This window comes from Thamnophis sirtalis, unplaced genomic scaffold (genome assembly GCF_051295495.1).
Source record: "Thamnophis sirtalis isolate CommonGarterSnake01/CBP01778 unplaced genomic scaffold, rThaSir2_p1.2 scaffold_1, whole genome shotgun sequence".
In the NCBI taxonomy this organism is placed as follows: domain Eukaryota; kingdom Metazoa; phylum Chordata; class Lepidosauria; order Squamata; family Natricidae; genus Thamnophis; species Thamnophis sirtalis.
The window spans coordinates 174358406-174378251 of record NW_028261381.1 but is presented as its reverse complement, the minus strand read 5'-3'; the positions used below and the strand labels follow the sequence as shown (position 1 = coordinate 174378251).

The window sequence follows — 19846 nt, the reverse complement described above, 5'->3', positions numbered from 1 at the left end:
CCCCCCCCCCAGCATAGGTGCACGCCCCAACTCCCACCCGAGGATCTGCACCCCTATTTGGGTCTCCCACTTTTTTGCCAGCTGGATTGCTGAGCAACGTGTAAGCAATCTCGCATGGGGGAAATAGAAGAGGAGGCGGGGAAAAGATTGCGAGGGCGTGGCCTGCGGAAAAGAAGCCGCCCACTCCTCCCCGATTGGTGCGCCAGGCCCGCAAACCCCTCCCACCCCCGCGCGGTTGCTGCTGTGCACGTCCTCACGTAGGCCGCCCGCGTCGCTTCACCCCTCCCCTCCTCAAGGGGGCCCGAAAGGGCGTGGCGGGCCTCGCCTTGGCCCGGCCCACCTTTTCTTCCTTGCCCTCCTCCAATCCGAGCGCCGCTGGCTATCCAGCACCTCCCTCACGGGACTCCTCATTGGTCGCCTTCCGACCAATGACGGAAGAGAGAGAAAAGAAAGGCGACGCGAGCCCTCCCGGAGCCCTTTAACCAGCTGGGAGGCGGGGCCCGGCGCGCGGGTAAAAGCCATTGGTGGAGACGCCCGGGAGCTTCGCTTTGCGATTGGCCGGCCCGTCCGTCCGTCCGCGCGGGGCAGCAGCCAATCGGCGGCCGGTGGCGGGGGCTGCTCGGCCGTTGGAGGCGGAGGAGAAGCAAACGGCTGTTTTCTGAGGCGCCCCTCCCCCCCTCCGCTTTGCTCCCCTCAGCGGCCGCTCGGAGAGGCGACGACGCGACGGGAGCCGCTGCCGACCGGTGAGGCCAGCGTCGTCGGTCAGTCGAGGGCTGGGTGGTTTTCCTCAGGGGAGGGGGCGGGAGAGCCAGTGGGCCGTCCGTCGCCGCAGCCCGGCCTGGGCCGCGGTTCCTGAGAATACCGAGGCCTTTCCCTCCCCTCTCATGAGGGGGGCCGTGTGGGGAGTCACGTGGGCGCGGGGTCTGGAGCTGGAGATCCCCCGGCCCGACCAAGGGGCTTCCGTCGGGGGAAGAGTGAGGGGGTGGTTGTGTGTTTGTGTGGGTCCTGCATGTCGTCGCGGTTCCCCCCCCCCTCAGGAGAGACCACTTTGCTCCCTCAGGCGCCTATCCCAGAGCTGGAGATACTCCGGGGTTTTGCAGATGTTTCTAGAGCTCATCTAGTCCACCCCCGTTCCCTCGGCATCCTCACTTAGGCAGGCCCGGCCTCCTCTTTGGAAGAGGCTGTTCTCGCTTCTTGAGGTTTTTTTTTATTAAAAAAAATGTATTTATTTCGTCAAGCATGAATTAGATAACAGATATAAGTAGAAACGAATAGATTAGAACAGAATCCTTTATTGGTCAAGTGTGATTGGACACACAAGGAATTTGTCTTTGGTGCAGATGCTCTCAGTGGACATAAAAGGACAAGATACATTCGTCAAGTATCATAAGGTACAAGACTTAATGATAGTCAGAGGGTACAAATAAGCAATCAGGAAACAGTATAAATCGTAAGGATACAAGCAACAAAGTTACAGTCCTGCAGTCATAAACATGATTATGTTTATATTAGTATAAACATGATTATGAATGTATGAAATGAATACAAGTAAAAAAGGAATATTAGGACAGGGACAGTAGGCAAGTTGGTGCGCTTATGGGGCGTAAAGACCTCTTAGGAATGAGGTGAGGTGAACAGCAGACAGTCTAAGGTTAAAATTATGGGGGTTTGGGGAAGAAGAAACCACAATGTCAGGTAGTGCATTCCAGGTATTGACAACTCTGTTGCTGAAGTCATATTTTCTGCAATCAAGTTTGGAAATTCCTGCCCTTTGGGGTTCTTAACAGGTAGTCCTCAGCTTGCAACGGGCAAGGGAACCCCCAGAATTCTTGTTGCTTAAGTGAGACGGTTGTTAAGGGAGTTTGGTCCCACTTGACGACCTTTCTTGGCCATGGTTGTTAACCGAGTCGCTGCAGCTGTTCGCTTAGGGGATACGGTAGTTAAATGAATCTGGCTCTTCCCCTGTTGACTTTCCTCATCACGGAAGATCGCAAAAATGAGATCCCGTTGTCATAAATATGAATCGGCTGAATTTTTTGATCTCATGACCATGGGGAATGCCCCGGCGGTCATAAGGGTGAAAAATGGTCGTAAGTCACTTTTTTCAGTGTAGTTAATTTTGAACGGTCGTTAATTGAACTGCTGCAAGTTGAGGATTACCTGTATTGTACAGGGGTGTCTCACAAGCTTGGCAGCAGCTTTGGGATGTTTGGACTTCAACTCCCAGATTTCTCCACTCCCTGACATCTGAAAGTTGCTGAGGTTGAGAGACATGATTGTGTGGTATTGTGCCTCCTGTCCTCTAATGAGACAATATAGGTATGTCATTGTGGGGCTTTGAAGGCAGTTAGTGTATTCCCCATCTGCCCTTAGTTTAAACTGTCTGGCGTTTCTCAGCCTTGGCAGGTTGAAGATGGCTGGACTTCAACTCCCAGAATTCCCTAGCCTGCATGCTTTAATATAGTTGGACTTCAACTCCCAGAATTCTCCACTCCCAAATACCTGAAAGTTGCTGAGGTTGAGACATAGTTTAATCTGTCCAGTGTTTCTCAAACTTGGCAGGTTGAAGATGGGTGGACTTCAACTCCCAGGATTCCCCATCTGGCATGCTTTAGGTCCAACTATCTTAAAGCAATGCTGCCTGGGAAATTCTGGGAATTGAAGTCCACATATCTTCAACCGGCCAAGGTTGAGAAATGCTTTTCTAGGATATTGTTTCTGGACTCCATGGTTCACACTTGTTCTTTTTTGCATCCCTGCCCTGAAATGGCTCCAGTGTTAGAATGGAGGTCTGTCAATGCAAAATATAATTTTATGATTTTAAAAGTATTATTTTATGCCACCTGAAACCTCTGTTTTAATTTTTAGTAGCCAAGCTGCATGCTTCACACTTACCCAGCTTGTTAGTAATCAGCTTTCTACACTATTTTCACACATGCTTTTTCAGTTTCCTCACTGTTACTTAAAAATTATTTTTCTTAGATGATTTTTTTTACTTTCAACCCACTTCCATGTCTTTACCAGGTTAATTTTGAATGTTTCCTGCTTTCTAGAATTTCCAAATCCTGCTGAACTTTATAAATTTATAATTCTTCCAATTCCTTTTCTGTGGTATTAATAAAATGCTGCCATGTATGCAGACCAAGATTCCTTTAAATTGAATGGGGAGGTGTTTTGTATGGTATTTAGGTATTTGGATCCACCTAATAAACTTGCAAACCATATATCCGGCTTGCTAATGAGAATTTCATGCATGTTTTATTGGTTGCTTGGCTGAAGTCATGATACAGTAGATCCACAGCTTTCTTACAATTTGATGATGAATTAATAGATTAAAGGAAGGGAATGAGATTATCCAGATATTATTATTCATAAATCTAGGCTAACATCTAGATGCATTATTTTCATAGTGTTTGCATTTTATGATTTGCTCTGAATCCCTCCAAGGAAACCATCCATGTGATACTGGCTGACATGTTGGTCTTTGGGTTCTTTTCCTTTTGCTGTTTTTGATTCATTTTTGAAGATTCTATTTCAATATTGTTCAGTCTTCCCAATTTTAATGAGTTGGAACTCTGATTGTCCCAAAGGTGCCCAGTGTTGGTCATGCTGGCTGTGAGTTTTGATGAAATTGATATCACACTGATATATTGTCTTCCCTTTCTCCATTAATGGGGTGTATTATGAAGGGAAAGAGATAAACATGGGAATGAGAATGGAATACATTCTTCTAAGGAAAATTGGTCTAATAAGTTTTGTTTATACAGCATTGAACTGAAGTGCACTTTAGCCGAACAAGATCTGCAATTCAAGGTCCTGGTTGTTGGTTTAATATGGTTTTTTATTTTGTATGCATTGCAAACCCAGAAAATGAAAGTGTCACCTGAAAGAACCTAGGAAGTAGGTTCCTTTCCTCTAGAATAGTTTCCTTCCAGAGATTCAAACAGCTGTTATCCTGGTTTTAAGTAAGTCTTGATGACCTGGCTCTTTCTACACACCTGGACAACCTTTTGGAGAATATGTGATCTTGAGGGTTTTGATTTTATTGCTCTTTGTGGATATTTGTCATTTGTTTCTGCTGTATATGATGTATTCTACTTTGTAATATTGTGCCCTGCCCTGAGTGGTTATGAGTCAAGCAGCCTTAGAAATTTTAAAAATAGAATTGGGTTGAGTAAGGTAATGGGTAAGCATGTTGTGAAAATAAAATACAGTACGCTTTTTAAAACCAAAATTTTGTTTGATTGAAAGGAATCTTGAGTTTCTTGTGAAGGCATAAGATACTTCAAGCACTCCTCTCTCTTTTAACAGCATTCAGAAGTCTCATGTAAGGGACAGAAATAAGTTGACAAGTGGAATTTTGTTGGAGAATTAAGTCTGAGTCAGATTTGCTTTATTATGGGTTTTTTATTTTCCCATATCGGAATTAATGAAAGAGAAGTTGCTTCATGAGAGAAGGGGTGTATGATGGGGAGAACTTAGCCATACAGACATGTACAGTGCAGTAATTTGCATCCCTTCCTCCCAGTTACATAAAGAAGAGAAAGATAGCATGGCTGGATGGAGACTTAAAACCTGCTGCCACTTCAGGAACAGATTACTGCTGTTAACTGTTAAATGCAGGATTAAATATGATAGTGGTGGAGGTGACTCAATATTAAGAGCAAAAGTCATACTTTCACCCTTAAGAATGAATTATAGCGACAACATGATTGCTGTTAGCCACTGTAAGAACAAACTGCTGGACTAGATGAATCAGGAATCTGATCCAGCAAGACACACTTTGTGTTCTTCTGATCCTTGTCAGGGACTTTTGAAATTGTAGTGACAATTTCCATTCAGCCATAAAAATGAATGGATTGATTATAAGGGTGTATTTTATTAATACTATTTATATATTCTTTGTTGAGATAAAATGTAGAATTATGAAATATAATTAGCAGATAGAGAGCTAATTAAGTGTAAGTGGTTAATTGTGCCAGATTAGAAACCAGCAGAATGTATAGGGGACCTTCATTTATTGAATTGAACACTTTATTTACATCACCATGATGCAAAAAAAATGTCAAGACTCTGGAAAGAGTGCAGAGAAGAGCAACAAAGATGATTAGGGGACTGGAGGTTGAAAGATGAAGACCGGTTGCAGACTGGATTTGGCCTGTCTAGAGAAAAGAAGGACAAGGGGTGACATATCAGTTTTCCAATATCTCATGGATTGCCAGAAAAGCAGGGGTCACCAACCTTTCGGACCTCAGAGACCACTAAATTCATAATTCTATATCCCGTGGACCACTAATATGAATCCAGCGCACCGCTCGCTGAAGCACCATGGACTTCCAGTGATGGGATGGGGTCCTTCAGGCACTTAGCTTGGCTGCCTGTTTCTGCAACCTTAAACACTCAAAGAGCCATTTGGACATATTTCCCACAGAAAACAAAACACATGGATCTCTCATCTCTTTCTTTTCTCTCTCTCTCTCATATCTCTCTCATTGTCCAATACCTGTAACTACAGTAGTCAATTACTGACCTAATTGTATCTTCTAACTAGCTGTGTCCAGAGACCATTTTACATACTATGGATTCCCCACTTCCTTTAGTCCTGTCTGATATCCCATGAGCCATTGTCCTAGGAAAATGGGGGAGGGGTGATGCTTTTATGTCATCAAAGGAAGCAACAGGCATGGCTTGACCCCTGTGGGCAGCCTCTGTCTTTGAGAGATATGCATCATTTAAATAATGCTTGAAGAAAACAATTTGCTGTTCCTCCTTACCAATTGTTCCTCCCCAAATATTTTATTATCCCTGTTAACACTAGAAAACAATAGATTATTTAGGATGCAGGGTGGAAATTTATCATTAGTTGGAGTTAGGACCAAGTAGTGTTGATTCAGGGTTATTGTGTTTACATGATATTTAGATATGCAGTATATACTGTACGTACGTACGTACATACATACATACATACATACATACATACATACATACATACATACATACATATATATATATATATATATATATATATATATATATATATATATATATATGTTATATTCATATTTACAGGAAGAGAAGATGACTGGACTTTAAATCAGAAATACTGTAACTGCTTACTACTGGTGGATGTTTTGTGATATATCTGTTAAGGGCAGGTGTAGTTTTTAGTGCTCATGTTATAGGGATCACTGAAATAGCAATAGCAATAGCACTTAGACTTGTATACTCCACAGTGCTTTTTACAGCCCTCTCTAAGCAGTTTACAGAGTCAGCATACTACCTCCAACAATCTGGTCCTCATTTTACCCACCTCGGAAGGATGGAAGGCTGAGTCAACCATGAGCCGGTGAGATTTGAACTGCCAAACTGCAGCTGGCAGTCAGCTGAAGAAGCCTGCAGTACTGCACTCTAACCATTGCGCCATCTCAGCTCCTAGGTGCTTCTAACAAGACATTTTGTTGTGAAAGAAATGTGGATGCACATGGTCCAAATTCCAAAGGTACTTTTTCAAAGCTTGCTTTAGCTTGGAAGATGTTTCACTCCTCATCCAAGAAGCTTCTTCAGTTCTTCAGAATGGAAGAAGCTTCTTGGGATGAGAAATGCATTGTCTTCCAGCAAAACAAAGTTCAGTTGCCTTTTGAAAAAGCACCTTCGGGACAATCATGACCTGGATGACTGAGAATCTCCATAGATATGGTCTAAATGTCTTATATAGAGAGAAAATATGCATTAAAGTATCAGTAAAGACTTTGCTTAAGGAAAGTTGAACACAAATGTAGTACCTAGAGATTTGAAGGAGATGCTTTGCTAGCTCTGGCTATTTTAAATTGTCTTCTGTTGGGCACAAGCTTTCTTATCCTGAACTAAAGATTAGTGATATTTTGGATAGTGGAGAAAGGAAATTTATGATAGAATTGTAGTTCTCCATTAATTCATCTGTGATTTGGGTGCTCTATGTGCTGTTTTACAAAGGACCATTTTTCTTCTTTGTTTTTGTGTAGAAGGGATATTGAAAATTATGTTGTATGTAAAGGATGGAGAAATACTTCTGTTTCCTATTATGTCATATGTAAAGAGCAGGATTCTAAGGAATCCCTTTAAATTAAATGGAAGAAGTGCTAGAATTGGGATTCTGCAGAATATCCAGTTCCTAGAAAGTCAGACTGTTGGAGCTCCATGACAAGTAACTTTTGCAAAAACCTGAATTCAAGACAGAGGAGAAAGTTTCAAAACACAAAACCACAGTTTTCAGATTAAGCAGAAACCTATTTTGCAGAAAGGTTATTTGGTGATGGTAACAAACAATCTTTATGCTGGGAACAATTGAGGGTAAAAGACAGAGAATGAGGCGGCTGCATGGAGTCACTGAACAGTCGGCGTGAGCTTAAATGGACTCTGGAGGATGGTAGAGGACAGGAAGGCCTGGAGGAACGTTGTCCATGGGGTCGCAATGGGTCGGACACGACTTCGCAACTAACAACAACAACAGATAGGAGGAAAAAAAACATTTTCAAGAGCCCAACTAAAAAGCAGAAGTGGATTTCTGAATCTCAAAATAGACTGTGTTCATTAACTTTGCTGCCTAATGCAGCGAAGTTTTATCTCAGTATTCAACATTTTTCTCACTCTACCTTGGATTCATTTGCTTTCTTCCAGAGCAGTCTTCGCTCTAGCCTTAGCAACTTTGAGAGGTGTCTAGTTCAATTCTCAGAATTTTGGGGAATTTGGGTTGAGTTGAAGTTCACGCATCTAAAAGTTCCTAAAGCTGAGAAACGCTACTCTAGAACCTTAGTGATTGTGAGAGGCTGTTGTCTTAATTCACCTGGAGGGAGCCATATGTAGGTCTGGTGTATGCCTTGAAAACAATAGCCAAGTTTAAATTAGATTGTGAAAAACGGTCTTTGAAATACTAGCAGTTATTTTTATACTGGATGGCTACTAGGGTGTCAAGTAAAATTATTAATTAGATATGTGTCTATGGCTTGGTGCTTTTTGGTTATCTGAGATGACCCAAATTGGTCCTCTGGACTTGGGAGTTAATGCTGTGAGTAGCTACACTCCTTTCTTACGATTTTAAAGAGAGACTGACCTTTGAAGCTCAAAGGGGTTTAAGGATCGGACCATGGAAACTATCCATAGATCGCATTTCCCCCCTAGTCATTTGCAATCTTGCCTGATAAGGAGAGAGTAGAAAACACCACTGATGCTTATGCACTGAGCAGTGTGAAGGTAGTAGGAACTTTGCTTGAGCGCGAGAGGATCTACATGCTGTGTATCTATATAGGTTTGATTTTCTTTGACCAACATTTCCACATGTGGTAGGTGCTTGAGAAGTTTTACTTTTTTTCAGTCAGTGTAGTTTGTGTATGATTCCTGTAGCTTGCTTTTATTGGATCAACATGGTGGTTACTCTGTCAGATTATTGTAGCATAGTGTGTGATATTTATAAAATTTACAGCAAGGAAGTAAACAAGCATGTTTGAGAGTCATCATTGGTTAAGATCTTCTATATACTATTGTACATTAGTATAAGTGTGCATTTTCTAGAGATTTTTTTCCAGCCAGATTTTTAACCCTGAATATTTAAAAGAAGAAGCTTGGAAGATATGAATGTAGGGATCGGGATATATGGTGGTCTTTATATAATGTCGTACAAATTAAAATATGCTCCTGGGAGCCCCAAACGTTTCTGATCTGTAAAAAATCTTTATAAAGAAAAAAGATATTCTGAAGCATTCCCAAGGAAGAAAAAACTCTGGAACCACTTTGCAGTTCTACATTATATGTAAATTGGTGCAGTACTATATATTATTTCCAACATCATATTTGCAGAGCTTTTATGATGAAGGATCAATATTTTGTAAATATTTACTTGTTCAGCAGTATGTTGTTTTTAAAAACTATATTTCTTAAATTAACACATACTTAACAGAGTTTGTGATAATGTAAAATAAAACCCCCAAATTTTACATTAAATATTATACATTAGTATCAAAATTACAACAGTTTGGTATAAATGGGAAGGAAGAATTTAAATTTGCATGGTGTCTTTAGTGACAAAAAAATGTTTTATAGCAATTTTCTGAGGCTTAAAAGTAATAGTTCATTTTTGGGGAGAAAATTGTACAAACCACATCATGTAATAAAAAAAGCCCTTTTTTCACCCAGCCTTGCTTTTGAAAATAATGGGTCTCCTATGATGAATGCAGTTATGATTACTTCTGAAGAAGGCAATTCTTCCCTTACCACAAGTAGCTAGGCAAAATTGCCTGTACTCTCCTTTCATATAGTTTCCTAAACTGAGAGAGAGATAACTAGTGCTAACTTTCCTTCCCCCAGTGGGTTCTTATTTATGCATTGTAGTTTATATTCCTTCCTTACAGAAGTGTATTCCTTTTATCCTATTGCTTTGTCTACAGCGCACCGAATGTTTTCTCGTATGCTTTTAGGAAACGGGGATATATGAGATAATAAAACTTCATGCCTTTCTGATTTGTTGGTATGCAACTTCTATCATTTTGTAATTAGATGGGCATTGCTAGCTGGGGATGATGGGATCTGTACCTGCAAAGCTGATATGTATCTTCTCAAAAACGCACGCTTTGCTGTTGGACAAATTAAATACAATCCCTACAGTAGGATCCCCATTGCCTATAGTGAGCTGGTTAATTATTAATGTGCAGGCTAGCTGGAACTGACTTTCCATTTTGGAGGCTGTGCTGGGCCCTTGTTACATGTTTCACTACTTAACTAATTAAGATTGATGATTGAACCTTCTGAACTTAATTACATATGGTACCCCAAATGTTTATCATTAAAAATTATTTGACTGTACTGTCAGTCTAAAATAGTCTTTACTTTTTTTCCTGATTTCATATAAATAAAGTAAGGAAAGCTTGCCATTCCTGGATGTTCCTTATGTCTATATTTCTACTTGCTGTTTGTTTTTTAATTGTTCAGTAAAAAGTTGCAGCAGCTGTGCAATTAATGATGTTTTTCTGGAAGGTTGCTCAGCTGTGATGCTGTATACTGAATGATGGCATTTATTTAGTAGGTCACAATTAGACTCAAAGTATATACCTCCTTTAAGACAGCAAAGCTTACTTGGAATGCTACCATTTCAGCCCAATTTTTAACTGTGAAACAAGATACTGTGGAAGTAGATTCACACCTTTTGTTGAATAATAGTGTGGTTTGTTTTGGCTTTGGGTTACAGATACTGAATAACAGTTATTAAAATTTGATACGTGTGCCCCACCCCCACCCCCTAAGGCCCCTGGAACAGTTTAATGCCTTAGGTCTGTGGCCTGTTGTAATTCAACCCTTAGAATGCTTAGCAGTGGTCTTGCAGGCTGGGGAATTCTTAAGTTGTAGTCCATACATCTGGGCGTTGCCCATATTAGAAATTGCTGAATATGTCAGATAATTGGCTTTACAGACTACGTGATTTTATTTTTTTAAAAAGCTTGTTTTGTACAACATGCTTAGGCAAGGCCGAATAAAAATACAACTCTGTATGATTTAGTTGTGTGTAAACCCATCTGTAGCTTTTCTTCATTCTTTTCTCCCCTCACAACATAAAAATACCATAATGTTTCCTTATGGAGTAGCAATCACCATGGCCGCTTATAAACTGCAACTCAATGCCTCTTATATCTTCTAAGTTTCCTTGGTACTCCTGAAAACTGCTACTAGGGCTGAGCTTGCTTAGTGCTTGGATTGGAGACCATCAGAAACTCCCAAGGCCTTGGACTACAATATCAGAGAGCAGTGGTGGTATTGGGTAGGCCTGTCTGCCTGGAGAAAGGTTTACTTTTTGTTTATCCTAGTTTGCATAAATTTTGATAGATTAAGCCTACAGAACGTATCATTAGTGAACTGCCTGAGCCATTTGAGCTTTGGGGTTGCTGTTTTGCAGCATGAAATCCAAAGGTTCAGATGTTTTTGAGCAAAACATTTAAGTAACTAAAAGTTAAACAACCAAAATTTAATTTTTATCATCTTTAAGCATAGTAATTATTTTAATTAGGAATATAGTTCTGTTAGCATGCAATGCAGTATTTTCTTTTTAAAATGTCAATGATTATTTGTATGTTTAGAAATTTCTTACATTTTATTCAGCCTTTTTTTAAAAACTAGGGAATAATGCATATTGGGTTATCGGAATGTCCATTCATTTCGTTAGCATTTCAAAATGTCCTTCCTAACCTTTCACTGGATTTCCTGAGAACATTTTCTGGGTTTCACTGATGAGCAGGCAGAGAAACTCTTATTGATAATGTTTCAGGATCCAATCTGGTTTGATCACTGGGATCAGAAGTGTAGTTTTCTGAGCTTTTGGACTTGTGCTGTGGATGGACTCCAGCATGTGTCCAAAAAACTTGGAAGATTAAATCTTTGGTTCTGGTGATTGACTCAAATTGCATCACTTGGAATTATTTACTCTAAGATCTTGATGGATTCCACTAGGTGCTTGAAAATATATGGGTCTGTTGATTATCTGGTTAGCTGCTGGCAAAAGGGGACCACAATGGCTCTTGTGATTACACCCTAGTGACCTCTCTTGCATGCAAATCCTGGTTAGTTTCTTCACTAATCAGTGAGGAAGTCAATAATCTCCAGAAACAATGCCTGGAGTATCAGCAAAGGGAACTGAAATAACATTGGTTGCATTGGTGGATGATCTTTGCAAGATCTGGACAAAATGAGTGCAACATTTCTTTTTGGATCCTGTGTGAGGTTTGGGATTTGAGGCCCAGATTTGCAGGGACGGCAGTTCCACTTGGTCATAGTAAGTAGAGGTTGGCTAGTGGCAGCTTGGTTTAGTTCCCTTCCCCCCTTCTCTAATATCTACATGGAAAAATTGTGGGTGCTTATCTGGTATGTAGTATCAATAAGCTGATGATTATATTTTACATTTGAGCTGACTTGTTAGTCTATTGAAGGTCTTGCTCCAGTATCTGACAATTAGAGTGGAGCAACTTAAAACTCCAACATGATTGCTTATTCATTAAGATTCTTCTTCCTTCCTTCAGTCAGATCTTCTACAAACCTTTGAGGATGTCAGTAGAAAAGAAACAACTTACTTTTTATTAATCTAGATTAGGTTTAGTTTAATTATTATTGCTTCCCCACAACGTTTAACGTTAAAAGCTATGTATTATATTGGAGTAGCCATCAGCCATTATCTCCTCTTCAACACAATGAGTTCTACTGGTTGATACATTGTTAAATTAAATTATGAAATTCACACCTATTTAGTTTCATGTAATGATATCACTGGTCAAATATTGAGAGCTAATTTTGGGGGGAGGGGAGAGGTCAAACCGTAGGTTCCTGATTTGTGGTGCCTGAGTCCAACCCTCTTCTCCATAGTGGGGGGAGGAGTATCCAGACTGGGTTGACTTCATCAATGATTGGACTGAGCCTGATGAGACCTTTAAACCACGTCCCTATTGCCAGGCAAACCCCAGCTTCGACTCAACTGCTAGGGGAAGTCATCTTATGGCATGGGGTGTATTCTGTTACTAAGTGATGCAGCTATAGACAACAGCAATATAACATGACCACATTGCTTAACAATGGTAAGTAGTCCCTGGTGCTATTGTTGTGAGGTTTGTAGGTTGTGAAGTGAGAATTTTCTCACAATTTCCTGTCGGCTTCGAATAACCAGTCAGTGGTGAAGCTGTCTGGAAGTTGCAAGTTCCAGGTGTAAGGTGGTGGAGGAAGGTGTGTAAGGGTAGGCAGGTAGCCTCCATGAGTGCAATGCGGCTTGGAGATGGTGGCTATCAGGTACGAGAGGTTTACCTGTGATTTACAACCTGCCAGTGTCCCCATTCACTTGGCTTGTGAGAAGCTGGCAGGAAAAGCTGCAAATAGTGATAATATGAACATAATATCCATGCAGTGCTCTGTATATGTGTATAGACAGATCTTTTTTACTGCTCCTTTTTTGAACTTATATAACTACAAAAAGTGGGTCCTCACTTCAGCATGCTCCCCCCCTTAAAATTATGTAGAAATGGTGGTAGCTGCCTTTTCCAAATAAAGGTGATAACAGCAATTTTTCCAGTTTTTTTTTCCAATTATTAGCTTTGAGTTCTGTCTGCTCCCTCGCACGTGATGTGTCCTTTTCTAAACAGAAAATGAAAACATCAGACCCTTCTGCAAAAGAAGGCAACTATTGTTTTTCTTTTCCTTTAACTTTTAGATGAGATGTGCAGCATTGTGTGATCATCTGATAATTCCTAGAAGAGGACGAATTTGCTGCATGTGGAGGAAATTTCCTGTTGTTAAAAAAAGTAAGTCAACCCCTATCTCCATCATCCACTTGACTTCCCTTCCCTATAAATAGCCATTGAGATACGCCATACAAGTTATTCAGTTTTGAAAAATGTAGAAGAGTGATATGCACCCCCTTTAGTTTAGGTTTTGGTAGATTTACTTTTACATTCACTTCCCTAAAGAAAGTATGTGCCTTGCCTTTCCCTTTGTGGCCCAGGGTGGTTGAACCCAAAAATTGAGAAATTGAGATTTGGGGGGCACTGTAACTTTTGCAAATACTGAAAGCATCAATTCATGCTGAAACTCCTTCTCAAGTCAATTCTCTTTACATACAAAAAGTTGCAAGCTATGGCATTCCAATATAAGAGAATACACAGGGTTCTTCAGTTGTGGAGTCCTTGGTGCCCTCTGAGCTTGGCGATTTGTTTGTCTCATTACCCAACTAATTTACATCATCAGTGTGAGGCACTGATCCCTGTTTACAGAAGGTACCAGTGTTGGAGATGGTGTGATTTTCTTCTTGGTAGTTTCTTGATTAGGGTATTGTTTTCTGTTTGATTGTTTATCTGGTGTTAATCCCTGCTTATCTGGGTGTAGACTGCTGGGGAACATCTGTTCTTTTTGTTTTCATTTTAGGCTTTTTTGTCTCTTTTGAGTGGTGTGTAAATGTGGTTAATGTGTCTGCTGATGACTAATTTGTCTGAATACTATATTTTCTTTTGCATTCTCCCTTGCATTTTTGGATTTGGGTTGGTTTAAGATGCTCATTTTCCTGTTAATACTATGGATGAGTCTGTCCAAGTGTTGTGAGATTAAATTTTTATTGTGTCTTCTGACTCCTAGTTGGAGTTCATGGATGCAGTCTGCTGATCTTCTGCCTATCTCATCCTATCTAGTGGCTGATACAGTCTTTACGCTCTACGTTTTAGATCAGGGATCTCCAACCTTTCCAGCTTTGTGGCCCCGGGGGCGGGGGGGAGAGGATGATTCCACGTGAACCACAAATATAGCTGGATGCACTTGCCCACTGCTTCCACTGCCCAGTTCTGAAGGGGCTGTGGCCTGAGGGTTGGGGACACCTGTTTTAAATAATTCCTGTTTTTTGTTCTTGGGCTACTGGGTCTTTTGGTTTCTTTAAGATGTTTTGGAGAGCTTTTGTTTGTATGCTCCGATGATGTGTGGTGATAATAGTCTGTTGGTTGTTTCGAGATGTTTTTGATCTTTGGCAGTGTTATCTTTTCCGTAGCTTTTGTTGGTTGTGTTACAGTGGTTGAGAGGTCAGGCACTTTTTGAATAAAGTTGTGTGGTCTTCCATTGTGTTGGAGATGTATTATAGGCAGTCTGTTTTATTTTTCTGGTGCCTTAGGTTGCTGCAGTGTGTTGATGATACTTATCTGAATAATGCTCTTACACAGCCTCTTGTGGGAGGTTGGATTATTACTTTGGTAATGGAGCATTTAGTTAATGTGGGTTGCTTTTTGATGGATTTGCATTTCTAATTTGCTGTCATTTCCTCTGCTGTGGAGGACACCCAGGAAGGGTTGTGTGTTGTTATCATCTTCCCTTGTAAATTTTATTCCTTTGAAGATGTTTTTGATTGTCTCATGTATATTCTCTCTAGTAGCTGTTCCATTTTTATGACAAAGGTGTCATCTACATACTGGTTTTATGCTTTTAGTTGTATGTGTGGGAATGCTGTAGTAATTGTGTGCCGCTTATGGTTTCTGCTAGGAGAACGGTAATGCCATCCTCTGATTTGTTCATATATTTGTCCAACAAACTAAAAGTTGGTAATAAAGCAGAGGTTCTTGAGATCTATGATTCTGGGCATCTAAATGTATTTGACTAAGTCAAGTGCACTGTCTTAGTATTGCTGCTTCGGATTCATTTGCTATTTCTGGATCTAAGAACTAACTAACTAACTAACTAACTAACTAACTAACTTACTTACTTACTTACTTACTTACTTACTTACTTACTTACTTACTTACTTATTTATGGGGTTTGTATGCCGCCCACTCTCAAGAGACTCAGGGCGGCTTACAAATAAGAAGGAAGGGGGGAACATACAAAAAATAAAAAACAACATTAAAATTCCACAACATTCATAACTTAGGATGGGGCTGGATAAATCAACAGCCCCAGGCCTGCCGGAACAGCCAAGTCTTGGTCGCTTTGCAGAAGGCCGGAAGGGTAGTAAGGGTCCGGATCTCCACGGGAAGATCATTCCATAGGGCTGGAGCAGCTACAGAGAAGGCCCTCCCCCGGGGGGGTCGCCAGCCAACATTGACCGGCAGATGGAACTTAGCTTAGATTCTAATTCAATTCTAATTTAGATTCATAGTTCTAAGAAGATTCTGGGATCTAAAAATGCTAATTAAGCACCACATGATCCTGCACTTGGTAGGCCCTTCCATGCCCAGCTGACCTTCACTATCTTCCCAGTATAGCCCAATATGAGGCAGTTGCTGACCATGGCAGGCCGCCTTTCTGAGTTCTTGCTTCGGAAAGCGACCAGCTGACTGCTGAAGGCTTTAGGCCTTTACTTCAATCTCAACATCACACAGAGGAGTGCTGAAATGCAGGGCCGCCAAAACGGCAGAGATGTGAGGATAGACAGGTTGGGGGGGGGAGGGTTAAAGAGGAAGCAGGTCCAAGGCTGAGATGGACCAAGATGGAAATGACAGTTGGTCTTACCTGAACTGTTATTTTAAGAGGTGTTTGCAGGATGGGCCAGTGATGGTATTCTCACAGCCAATTGGCCTCGAGACTGGGTTGAAGCTGAAGCCACGCCTCTGGGCTCCTCTCCCCTGACTCCAGTTTCAGTGCAGTGTGTGCTCCCAAGATCCTGAAAACAAGACACAAAGGAAACACCCCAACCCCCAATACTGTCTATCTAACCTATTGTGGGAACTGGCCCATCCTGCTAACACCTCTTAAAATAACAGTTCAGGTAAGACCAACTGTCATTTTTCAGCAGCCACACCTGAAGCAGTGGCTCTTTCAATGAGATTCTGGAGGCCAACAGGCAAGTCCTCCATATCTAAGGAATCCCTGCTGGGACTCACTGGCACCTGAGTATGGTTGGGGATAGGTGCCAGGGAAGGCCTGGATGGGTCTCTACCTCCCTGCTGTGTCTCTTGAGAGAGAAACTCAGCCTGATTGTCTACCTGGTCAAGATCCTCCATGGAAAGGGGGAGATGGGCAGCCCCCCCCCCCCCACTGCACTCCCTCAAGGATTCTGGGGACCTAGGGGGAGAATCCTGCCTAGAAAGACTCCCTAAGGGTGACCTGGACCTGGATCTGGAAGGGGAGGGACTGATCCTACCCTGCAGAGCCCTCAACCTCTCTGCCCTGGAAAAGGTTCTTACTGAAGCCCTGTGCCTCCTTGCTTCGTCTTTCTGGCTGGCACAGGAAGTGCGAGTGTCAGCCAAGACTTTAAGCCTCCTGGAAGAGGCAGTAGGATGCTGCCTGGAGGAAGTCCCCTCCCCAGAGGACATGGGGGGGAAGGGGATCTATCCGCCATCACGCAGCTACTTACAACCACTCCTCGTGCTTCCTGTGATCCGCTTCTCACCTCCACAGCTAGAAGAAATTAGATCCTCACTCCCTTCGCCGCACGCCCTGATCTTTTAAGTGCCACAAAAGGCACTTTTTGGGGTTGCCGCAGCTTCTCAGGGAGTCTGCTGCCACTGCGCACCTTCCCAGCTGCTTCTGCAGCTCCTGGGGCTTTCGCAGCCTTCGCGCTCTTCTGCGCCCTCTTCTAATCCCACAGCAGCGAGGCAGGCTCTGTTCTAGAGCTTCTGGAGCTGTCGGGCTGGAAACCAGAGCCCCTTAGCCCCCACCGGCACCGATCTGCCCTCTCAAGGCTCCACGTGGTCACTGGCTAAAATGGCCACCGGAACAGCGACCCAGCCACCAGAGCCTCCAAGCCTTGACCTTTAAACCCTCAGATAGCTGGAAAGACCGCAGCTATCGGCAGGGACTTACTGGGAGGTGAAGGCAGGGTCTCCTTGTGAGATAGGAAGCAAGCTGAGTAGAGGATGGTCCAGAGAAGGTAAATCTGATCAGGAGTCAATAAATTTCAACCTCTCTTTGGCCAGACTGGATTGAAACTGGAGTCAGAGGAGAGGAGCCCAGAGGTGTGGCTTCAGCTTCAACCCAGTCTCGAGGACAATTGGCTGTGAGAATACCATCACTGGACCATCCTGCAAACCCACTCTGGAAAATGTCTTGGATTTGTTGTGGCATGCCAGCAGTGAGTGGAGCTGGCAGCAGATTCAGACAGTGAGGAGGTTGGGGAGGAACATGGGCCAGTCCTGGAGTCTGGGGAAGGCTCTAATGAGGGCTCTGTGTCGGAGGCAGAGAGGGTGCCAGAGCCATATGCCAGTTATCAGCTCCCTTCGGAGTCAGACATAAGTGAGGCAGACGAACAGCTGGAACCTGTTCCCAGTGGGCGCATGCACAGAGTTGCCAGGTGAAGGGAACAGCTAAAGAACAGGGGTCGACTTGAGAGTAAGGCCACAGGTGGACGATGAATAGCCCTCCCAGGAAATAAAAGAGGAGCGACAGGGGAATGGAGTTTGCAGGAGACAATTAGTTCCCTTAATTGGTTTGTGACTCTGGGGGACTCCTTGCCAAGTTCTGCAGATCTCGGCCTGGCAGCTCTCCAAGCCAGAGAAGGTCGGTGACTGTAAATCCTCCCTTGAAAGACTTTGCTGGATGTGAAGGAGCAGAATTCACAGTCATTGAATAAAAGAGTTTTTTTGTCAGGACAAGGAGTTTGCTTCATGCTCTTGGGAAGCCTCGGTCAGAACAGGATTGAGGTGAGTCCTCTTCTAATAGTTCTCTTTAACAATGGCAATGGGGGCTAACAGGATTTGCATCACTAAGGGTTGCAGTTATGTGATGTCACTCTTTACAACTGTATCGCTTAACAGCGGAAGTTCTGTTCCCAATTACCATCATAACTTGAGGGCTACTTATTATTCCTTGTTTTTTACTCATCATCATTCTGATTTGACCTGAAAGAATTTCTCACATTTCCCAAGGACACGGGATAGGCAGTCTGTGCTGTCCTCATATTTTGTGACTGGACTTTCTTACCAAGAGGCTTGTCATAAAATGTTTGGAAAGGAAGCTCCATCTCTACGTGTTAACTGTGCCAAGCCACGCATGGAAAACTAGATTAATAACATGCTTTTCTTATTCATGGAAAACTCTCTCTTTGACTGAACACAACAACATTGTGTTGCTCTGCTTTTGTATTCAGTGGGAAAGAATAATGAAGGCAGTGACTTTATGGATGCTATAGGGATGATGAACACTATCAAATTATAAACCCGGTCCTATTTCATAATTAGTCCTCCTTGAGGAGCTTGTTAAGGGGTTTACCTTTGGCATGAGACAAGGAATCTCTGAGAGGCACATGCTCTCCCTTGCTTGTCTGAACTTTCACTGAGAAAAAGAGTTCCATCCTTTGAGATTTCCCTCTCAATTTCTAGAGTTCAGCCTCGTCACTCAGATTAAGTGCATCCCGATTCTGAACTGGAGGTGCTGTGAAAGGCCCAATTTTTGGGTTGAATGGCAGCATCTCCTCTATTCCACCAAAAGGGAAGTGGGATCTCACTTACAAGTCTCTCCGTGTACAGAGGCACGTAAACATTCCACCTTGACATTGTGTGCAATATTCCGAAAAGCAGAAGGTGCACAGGACCACGTGCTAGAGATTAGGATGCACAGTGAGCAGTAGCAGCATGACCACCTGTCACCCCAGCAAGAAAGGCCCTTTCCTTTCCTTCTCCATTAGCAGGAGTGGAACTCCTCAATCCTGCCTGCCTTTTTGTACTACTAAGAATGTATTTAGCTATCATCTATTTATTATCTATCTATCTATCTATCTATCTATCTATCTATCTATCTATCTATCTATCTATCTATCTATCTATCTATCTATCATCCATCCATCTATTGCAGAGATGGGCAATTAATTTTCCTGAGGGGCCACATAAGAAGCTGTGACTGCTGTGGAGGACTGAACCAGTAGGGCTGGGAAAGCGCATAGATGTGCACACATGTCCATGCGTAAATGTAAAAACAAATAGTGGCCTTCAAAATAAAAGCAATTTTTTGCAGGCCAGACAAGAACAAGAAGTTGCCAGGGGGCCATCAAATGCTCAAGTCTGATCTATAGGCCAGTGTTTTTCAACCACTGTGCCGCGGCACACTAGTGTGCCGTGACATAGCGTAAGGTGTGCCGTGGGAAAATTACTTTATATATAGTCAATATAGGCACAGAGTTAAATTTTTTTAACATTTTCTAATGGTGGTGTGCCTCGTGATTTTTTTCATGAAAAAAGTGTGCCTTTGCACAAAAAAGGTTGAAAAACACTGCTATAGGCTACTCAATTTCCAATGACTCCAGGCAATTTATAATTAAAAAGTCAGGAAAAAAAATAAGCAGCCCAAAGGGAAGCTTATAAAAAAAAAACACGAAATGGAGGTAGGAATGAGCTCTATGCAATAGTCAGTGGTGAAGAGAAGTCCAGCAGCATCTGAGCAG

The 19846-nt window shown here is 42.3% G+C and overlaps 1 protein-coding gene across 1 annotated transcript in view; it reads left to right on the top strand.

Annotated features, from left to right (window-relative positions):
• Positions 1–610: 610 nt before the first annotated feature.
• The window catches only part of KDM4B (lysine demethylase 4B), a 214400-nt gene continuing 195164 nt past the window's right edge, over positions 611–19846 (top strand). The window contains exons 1-2 of the mRNA XM_087703333.1: positions 611–743; positions 13211–13301. The gene's annotated coding sequence lies outside the window, so the exon portion shown is untranslated. The remainder of the gene's footprint in view (positions 744–13210; positions 13302–19846) is intronic.